This window comes from Cryptomeria japonica, chromosome 11 (assembly GCF_030272615.1).
Source record: "Cryptomeria japonica chromosome 11, Sugi_1.0, whole genome shotgun sequence".
Classification (NCBI taxonomy): Eukaryota; Viridiplantae; Streptophyta; class Pinopsida; order Cupressales; family Cupressaceae; genus Cryptomeria; species Cryptomeria japonica.
The window spans coordinates 227,210,522-227,220,693 of record NC_081415.1 but is presented as its reverse complement, the minus strand read 5'-3'; the positions used below and the strand labels follow the sequence as shown (position 1 = coordinate 227,220,693).

General features: G+C 36.1%; 1 pseudogene; it reads left to right on the top strand.

The window, feature by feature from the left end:
- The first annotated feature begins 1,088 nt into the window (after positions 1-1,088).
- Positions 1,089-2,672, top strand: LOC131859882 (pre-mRNA-splicing factor cwc22-like; annotated as a pseudogene).
- The last annotated feature ends 7,500 nt before the right edge of the window (positions 2,673-10,172 follow it).

Below are 10,172 nucleotides of genomic sequence, written 5' to 3'. Positions count from 1 at the left end.
GTTATTAATAAATGTTTAATTTATGAAAGAGATAAATGGTTGGCCACAAGTACATGAGTTACTAAATGCACACAAATAAGTGAATTTGATATTCAAAACTATCTACAATGAATTCAATTCTTGTCCATTAGTCATTTATGTTTGCAATAAGCATCTTTCTTTGTTTTTCTTGATCTTTATTCATAGTTATGTGCATATTTCACATTCTATAATTAGGATATCAATTGCTATGGTTGAACACTAGCATGATGTTTGTGTTGTGGTATAGATGTGTGGAAACATAATTATGGGATTGTTATATTATAGAGATCATAAATCTAGATATCGCATATTAGTTATATTATAGAGATCATAAACACAATAGAGATACCGATCGAGACTTAATTGGATGTAGCATGTCGCACCAAAGTTGTTAGAGTATGCTAAGTTAGTACATAATGTTTCCTAAAGCCACATTAGTATTTTACCCAGATCATTATCTACCAAAACTAACTATAGTAATCCTTTTGAGGATTTATTTCATGGTGCTAGATCTTCATTTAGTTCCACTTCTTGTTGGAGAAAAGAACCATTATTTCTTGAGGTAGATGAATATCCCATCAACAAAGTACAAGACCCTTTCTAGAATATAACAAATTGTACTCCAACAAAAGATCATGGGGGTTTCACTAGAGATATTGAATAAGAGATAGACTTCTACTGCTGCATTAAAAGCATTGGCATGTTCTTCATTTATTTCTATGATGCCACCACAACCAACAAAGGTGTAAAAAGTTGTTTGCAATGCATGGATTTTTAGGATTGTCCTTTGAGAAAATAGAATTAAAGTATGAAAGCAGGATCTGCTAGCTCTTGAGGGAATCTTGATGAAAAATAACTGTAAAAAAATTGGGTGAGCTTATATGCAAAAACTCATGCTTCTTGATGGGTTTATGTATAGAAATAAGCATGAATTAAGTGGTAAAGGGTCTTCTGGAAACAAGAGGGACAGAGAGGCAGTGGAAGTGAAAACTTCTGGTGTTATGTCTACTCCATCTCAGAATGGGAGTGGCGAAGGTGCAGTAAGAGGAGCTGAGAAGGGTGTTGGAAGAAGTGAGGGTGTTTACATTCCCCCATTTAAGTTGGCTCAAATGATGAAAGATGTGGAAGACAAGAGCAGTGTGGAATACTAGCGCATGACATGGGATGCCCTTCGGAAGAGTATCAATGGGTTAGTAAACAAGGTAAATGCATCTAACATCAAGAACATCATTCCAGAGTTGTTTGCAGAGAATCTCATCCATGGGAGGGGTTTATTTTGTAGGTCTTGCATGAAATCCCAAATGGCATCCCTTGGATTTATAGATGTTTTTGCTATGTTGGTTGCTGTGGTAAATACAAAATTTCTTGAAGTAGGCAATCTGCTTTTGTGAAGAATTATTTTGCAGCTTAAGAGGGCATACAAACGCAATGACAAGCACATGTTGATAGCAACAACCAAATTCATAGCTCATTTAGTGAATCAACAAGTTGCACATGAGATCATTGCCTTGGAACTTCTCACCCTTTTACTAGAGAACCCCACAGATGACAGTGTAGAGGTTCCTGTTGGGTTCGTGAAAGAATGTGGTTCTTTGTTGCAAGACCTTTCACCCTAAGGTCTCTATGGGATTTTTGAAAGATTTAGAGGTATTCTCTATGAGGGGGAAATTGACAAACGAGTACAGTTTTTAATTGAAGGCCTTTTTGCAATTCACAAAGCTAAGTTTGAGGGTCATCCAGCGATGCGTCCAGAATTGGGCCTTGTAGAGCAAGAAGATTAGTTCACACATGAAGTTTTCCTAGAAGATGAACTTGATCAAGAAGCTGGTTTGGATGTTTTCAAGCCAGATCCTGATTTCTTAGAGCATGACGCAACCTTGGAAAAACTGAAGAAAGATATCCTTGGAGATGCTTCTTCAGATGAAGTAGAAGGGGAGAATGATTCAGGTGATGATTCAAATGATGGTGATGATGATGATGATGATGAAGAGGAAGATGAGGAAGCACTGAGAATACAGGATGAGACAGAGACAAACTTGGTCAATTTAAGACGTACAATTTATTTGACAATCATGTCAAGTGTTGATTTTGAGGAAGCTGGTCATAAGCTACTAAAGATCAAGCTTGAATCTAGTCAAGAGATGGAATTATGCATCATGCTATTAGAATGTTGTAGTCAAGAGAGAACATACCTTCGTTATTATGGTCTTCTTGGGCAAAGATTTTGTATGATCAATAAAATTTATCAGGAATTTTTTGATAAGTGTTTTGTACAACAGTATTCTATGATACACAGATTGGAAACAAATAAACTACATAATGTTGCAAAGTTTTTTGCCCACTTACTTGGCATAGATGCTCTTCCATGGCATTTTCTTGCTTATATACGTCTAACAGAGGAAGATACAACTTCCTCTTCCCGTATTTTTATAAAGATTCTCTTCCAGGAGCTGGCAGAGTAGCTTCATATATTGTTGCTTAATGAAAGGTTGAACAATCCAACAATGCAGGAGTCTTTTGATTCAATTTTCCCAAAGGACAATCCCAAAAATTCACGATTTGCTATCAATTTCTTTACTTCTATTGGTCTTGGTGGTATCACTGAGAGTTTACGTGAGTATTTGAAGAATATGCCAAGGCTTATAATGTAGTAGAAAAAGTCTATTCTTGAGTTAGATGAATCTACCTCTAATGACAATTCTTCTAGTTCATCAGGTTCATCAAATTATGATACATTAGACTCAGATTCTAAGAGTGAAATTGACAGTGAGAGCAGTAAGGAGTCACCAAGAAAGAAAAATAATTTAAAGCATGACAATGAGTATGAAAAAATAAGAAGAAAGAAAAGGGTGAGGGCATCTGACTCAAAGGATGAAAGTGACAGTGAAAAAATCAGAAGGAAAAAGAAAAGGAATTAAAAATCTTTCTAGTCAGTTATTCAAGGCTCCAGTAGACACCATTTTCCTGGACAATGACAAACAAAAGAATCACTCCCAAGTGCTTTGGTTTTATAATAGATGATTATAAGATGCTACAATGTTGTCTTATGTATTTTAATGGCCATGGGTTTTAGAGTTCTGTACTTGACTGGTAATGGATAAATAGTGTTAGGAGGAGAAAATATTGAAGGCCAAGTGCAGATTGTGATAATACTAGATCAATGAATCCTGTTATTTATTGAGTATTTCTTGTTTTCCATCTTGTGTGATGTACCATAAGCAAACTAGAAATCTAAATTCAATAAGATGCTTTGTGCTTAGATATTACTTTGAAAATGTCTTCTGTATCTCCTCGTGGATTTGGGTATATGCTACTGCTTGGGTTTTGTCTCTTTACTGTCTCCTTGATGTCAAATGCTATCCATGAGCATACATATGACATACCCAATGTATGAAGACCTTGGGTAATCAGACAAACCTTATATTTCTCATCAATCAAACTATAATGCCTATTCCTTCTATAGATGGTCAGGTTTGCATTGAGACTAGTATAATCAGTACCATTTCAGCATTGACATTGTACCCAATATTGATTTGATACCTGTGTTGTGAATGAGTAAAGAAAACAATTGATCCCTGACAAAAATTCCTTAAAACTGATAGCTTTATTACCTTTCCAGTTACAATTATTGAAAGCTAGATATACTCACTTCTGGATTATGATAAATAGCAAAATTGTAATATTAATCTTGTAATGATATAAAATATTCTGGGATATAATCTTTTGTTTATAGGAAAGATACTGCACCTGCCTCCGTGCAAAAGAAACAATCAGACATAAACCCATCAGGAAGCATGAGCTTTTGCATATAAGCTTGCCCAAATATTTTACAGTTATTTTTCATCAAGATTCCCTTAGGAGCTAGTAGATCCTACTTCCATACTTTAATTTTGTTTTCTCAAAGGACAATCCTAAAAATCCATGCATTGCAAACAAATTTTTACACCTTTGTTGGTTGTGGTGGCATCACAGAGAGTTTACATCAATAAATGAAGAACATGCCAATGCTTTTAAGGCAGCAGTAGAAGTCTATCTCTTATTCAATATCTCTAGTGATGGTTCTTCTAGGTCCTCCTATTCAATATCTCTAGTGAAACCCCTAGACCAAGTGAGTGTTCATAGACCTTTTGTAGGGTCCTCCTAGCCTAGAGTTAGGAGTTCAAATCCTACATACATTGATTTGGCCTTGTGGCCATCAATGAGTGCTCACCCAATAGGACAAGTCTTGAGACTGACAATTTTGGAAGTGTGGCATTGTTGAGAGCCAACACTTATGTGTGAACCCTATCTTCACGTATTATGATTAGTTGCCATATTGATACTTGACCCTATCCTCATGGTGTTGGCTCAATTCATATTAGTGTGTTTTGTTGAAGAAACATGATGTGAGAAGTTTGATGCAGAGGCAAGGGTAGAACTCAGTATTTCATATTAGGATAGCAACCACATTGATTAGGCAAGTTAGATAAGGTCTCTCCAATGTTTAAGATACTGAATTCACATTACACACTCATGGATTACCCCAATTAGATATCAGTCAACTTAATATCTTATACAAGGATTGCATTCCACAAAGCCATTAGATATGTTTTGAGATGAAAAAGAAGAGTTAGATGGTTTTGGTTCAATGATGATAATTTCTATTTTCAAGTAATTTGATTCGGTATATTATACTGAAACGTGATTTCATAACTAACATTTCAACTTCTATATAACTAGTTCTATAGCCCAATTTTCTTGCTTGTCAAGAAAGACCATGTCAGACAATATCAACGAACAACAAAATAAGGAGACAATTGTTAGATTGTGGTCTAACTTGAAAAGAAAAGGTGATGGAAAATGTTATTGTCTGTGCAAAATTTGTAAGGGGTTAAAGACTAGAAGACTTCTAATCAAAACAATGAAGAAACATTGTAGGCTGCATGGTCACATTGAAGGTGGACATGATTCTCATCCATTGGTAAGTTTTTCATTATATCATTTTAACAATTTATATACATAATAAATCACGTGATGATGAGATCATGATCATGGTTTATTTATGTTTATCAATTTTATATAGGTCGAGCACCATGGAGCACATGTTATGGAACAACACAACCCTGAGAATATGGTTTTCGAAGTGGACGAACATGGAGGTGTGAATATCAAAGTTGAAGATAATGATCCCATGGAAGATGACGATCATGAGCCAGAAAACACAATTGAAGATGATGGTACAAATACATTGATCCATGACTCATTTAGTCCTCATGCAACTAATCATGATGATGAAGATGACCTTGATGTTGTTCATGATGTCCCTCTACTTGAGAAGGCATTTGAGGCCCTTTACGAAGGCTCACAAGCAACTCTTCTCTCTGCTATATTGTTGTTGGTGAACATGAAGGTTATGAATGGTTTATCCAACACAACAATGTCACATATGTTAACGTATGTCATATATGTCATAATAAACTGTGAATCATGTTGTACCATTAATATTCTTTATATTAACAAATTATATTTTTTGTTGTAGATTGATAGGTGAGTTTTTGTTACCACCATCAAATATTCTACCTCGCTCATACCAAGAATTATCTGCCATTATGAAAGATATTGGAATGGAGTATCAAGCAATAGATGCTTGTCCCAATGATCATATTATATATCAAAAACAACATGAATTTTGAACTGAATGCCCTGAATGTCATATTAGTAGATATCAAACAGATCAAATAACAAAAAGGGTTCCTCGCAAGGTTCTTCGCTATATTCCCATTATTCCACGTATGCAACGATTATTCAAGTGCACTAGCTTGGCACAATTTATGGATTACCATGCATGCAATAGAAGTCGAGATGACATTATTTGAATGCCTGTGGATGGTTCAGCATTTATAGACATAGAGGAAAAGTTGTCACACTTTAAAGAAGAACCTCATAATCTCAGGCTTTCATTGGCAGCGGACGATGTCAATCCATTTAGAGAGATGAGATCTGTTTACTCAGTGTGGCCTATTTTTGTTATCAACAATAACATTCCTCCATGGATGTCAATAAAGAGGGAGCACATAATGTTGGCAATGATTGTTCCAAGCATTTTATCATTTAAATATAGTCATCTAAATTTAATTATAAATATTGCAGTAAAATGGTCATAATAATTATGTAATGTTTTTGTTCATTCGATTAGGTAAGTACCAAGTTAAAGATATGAATGTATATATCGAGCCTCTTATCGATGAGTTGCTAGAGTTATGGAATGGTGTCACTATGTATGAGGTCTCTAGACCAATAGGACAAAGACAATTTCAATTCCATGCAATGCTTCTATGGACAATACACGATGCCCCGGGGCTAACACATTTTTGTGGTATGTTATAGTGTTTAAGTTGTGCATGAACATTGTAATTCAAAAAATTATCATATTTAATCCAATTATACATTATCTTGAAGGTATTCAAACAAAGGGAAAAATTGCATGTTCTTTTTGTGGTCCAAAGATGAAATCTCGTCATTCAAAAAGTTTAGGAAAGCAGGTGTTTGATGAGTAAAGGCACTTTCTCCACAAAAATCATAAGTATCGAAATACTGAAAAGCATCTTTTCAATGGGAAAGAAGAGAATACATCAAAGCCACGAAGAATGACACCTCACCTATGGAAGTTGGAATATAATAGAATTAATCATCAAGGTAATGCCATTCCATCTATTAGTTTGTCATAAAACATCTTTTCTATTTTGTTTTGTTTACTGATGATGTGATTGATGATCATGAAAGTCATGAAGGAATAAATGACCACCTTCCTAAGGGACTAAAAAGTTATCCTCGACAATTTAGTAGGTTACCCTACTACGAGTAGTTACAAATTGTTCATTTGTTTGATAGTATGCATATTGGAAAGAATATAACAGAGACAGTATGGAAAATATTGGATGGAAGGCGTGACAAAGAAAAAATTGTCAAAATATGTAGTGACATTCAGGATTCCAATCATGCAATGATAAATGCCATTCAATCAAATAGCCATGTAGACCAGATTAATATAAGTGAGCTTCCTTGGTTATTAACGGACTAGCAAAGCAATGCTATAAAAGAAGTCATACGAAAAAATCAATTTCCCACAAGATTTGCTACAAACATAAACAATCTCATATCAAAGAAAAGTGAATTTGGGCCAGGGATGAAAATGCATGATTGGCATACCTTCAATAAGGTAATTCATGTTCTTGTATTTTTAGTATGTATTTAAGTACTACGCGTACATGTACTTTTCATTGTATTATGTTACAAAAAATGAAAAGATAATTTTATAATTGTTGCAGTACGTTCTACCTCTATCTCTCCCAGACGACTTTGACAATAATGTCAAGCAAGTCATATATGATCTTGGAAAATACATGAGGTAAGTGGTGATATTTGTTCAATTCGTTGTATAGATATTATATTTGCTATTTGTTTTACTTGTTATGTAATATATTTTTTTGCGTCTTGAATACCTTGTAGGTGGTTGTCATGTACAGAAATCCATAAATACGATATAAAATATTGGAAGAGAAAAATTCCTCATTTAATGTGTGAAATGCAAAAGTGTCCACCTCCAGCTTTTTTCAATGCACAAGAACACTACTTCATACACCAAGTTGAGGAGATTGAATTGTGTGGACCTATACACACTAGGTCAATGTGGATGGTTGAGAGGCACTTGAAATTTTTGAAGGCTTTGGTTCGGCAAAGAGCACATCTTGAGGGTTCTATGGTGGAGGGATATATGGTATACTAGACTATGGTGTACATTTCTGAATATCTTCCTAAGTTTGCAGCAAAGATCCACATGGATCACATTTGGGATCCCAACACCATTAACAAATTTGAAGGGGAGTACTTGATGGGGAAAGGTAGATTGAGGAAAGTGAGAGGTAATTATAAGATGTTATTGTAGTTAATTAATTCTTAATCTTCAAAATAAATCGATTGTAAGACATCTATTTATTTTGTATAGTTGGTCGAGAGTGGGATGCACTACATTTGTATATTGAAAAAAATCTTGATTGGATGATGGTATGGATTGAACGTTGTCAACATTCTGGATGCATGTTAACATGGGAAGGTGAGGCTTCATTTGTTAAAGAAGCATATCGTAATGGAGATTCCAATGTTACACAAAGGGAAATTGATTTAGCATATGGTTTAAGAGATAAACAGGTACGTATAAATTTATTAATCACGCATATGTTTATCAATTCACAATGCAATAAATTTTACATGTTTGACATATCCCAGGTCAAACACCACAATGCTATGTGCTGCAATGGTCATAAATTTTGCATAAAAAAGTTAGATAACATGAAGAAAATTTGTGATTCTGGCATCATTGTAGTCTTTGAGGTGACAAATATTTCATCGAGAAATGACATACATCCTCAACAGTCTCAAAATCGATACTATGGCATTTTGGATGATATACTTGAGTGTGACTTTAATTCCTTCAAATTAGTTTTGTTCGTCGTCAAATGGTACAGGCTACGATTGAATAAAAATGATCTTGATAGAACTGTTATTGAACATGATAATGGTTTTATAATACTAAATACAAGGTCATTTGAACTAGTTGGGGATGAGCCCTATGCTCTTCCAAGCTAATGTGAGCAAGTATTTTAGTCAGAGGTTCCACATAAATTGGGTTGGTCATTTGTTGTTAGACATGATCCAAGAGGAAGGCCGATAAAGTATAATGTGATGGAAGAAGAAGATACCAAAGAAGTAGAAGATGAAGTGGGTGATGATCACAATCGACAGTTTCTCGATGATGATGAAGAAGAAGAAGAAGAAGAAGAAGAAGAAGAAGATGATGATGATGATTGTTGGTGTAAATAAATATTCATTTTGGATATTATTACACTTTACTTAAGTTAACTTAGGATAATGCATCTCTTTGTAATTTGGATTTGAGACACTTAGGGAAGTGTGCACATAGGGATAGAGCTTGTAGGAGAAATTCCACCTTTTGTGGTCTTATTTTGCTATTACACTTCACATTCAGTGGGTCATCCACCTCTTGTGGAATATTATATTATTTCTCCTACCTACCCCTAGTATTTCTTACCTACCCTTGTTTCTCATTGAGCCACATGTCATAATTGTGTGCTCATACATCCATATGGCCTTGCCTATATAAGCAGGCCTATATTCATTGGATTGGTTAATCCAGTTGATCATTTGCATATTGATGAGAATACAGTTTTGTTCTTGTCATTCTATTGTCTCTCTTTTTATGCTTTTCATTGTGCTCTTGATCTTGGCAAAATCCTACATGGTATTAGAGCTATTGGGGCTTCATTGATTAGTCTTTTGGAGACATTTTGGAGGCTTCAATTTTTGGATTTGGGGATCTTCATTTTTTGGGGGCGTCGTACAACGATTTGGACATCATGATTGAATCCAGGAGGCCATTTCCATGAATTTCGACTATAAAGTCGACCTATTTTGTATTTTGGGGGGTACGAAGACCCCCCCGTGACCTCTGTACTCTGCAGGTCTATCACCGTCGACCGTACCGCCGTTGCCAACCCTGTACTCCAGCCGCCACTTGGTCCTCCCACAACTCTGGCGTTTTGCAACCTCCCGACTCCCAGATCTCCCGCTGCACCTGTCAGCCGGCGCCCAGATCTCCCTGGACTCCCTTTCTGTGGGAGCCTCTCGCTGACAGTAGCTCTCTCCACTTTCTAGCTCCGGGCCCCGACCCCACCACTTCCGCCGCCAGCACCTTCAGCTCCCTGCCGTCGGCACCTCTCCACCCTCCGACAGACAGCCTCTGGTCACTGCCGACCTCCCTCAACTCGCCGACAGTTTTTTAAACCGGTGACCCATGTCCACCACATGGTAGGAGGCCACTGGCTCGTGGACACATAACACTACCACATCAACCTAACACATTAGACCGCCATGTCACCTTTTTTTTTGCCACATCACCATGTCCGTACAGTACAGACGCCATGTAGGGGAGATGAAATTTTTGTGACAGCTAGATGGGCATCAAATTTAAGCTCATCATTTGCTAACGTCAGTGCCACATCAGAAATTTTTTGACCCCCTCTTCATTGAGCTTTTCAGTTTTACTGTTCAACTTTGAAAGGCCATAGCTTGCTCATTTTTGCTCCTTTTTTGGT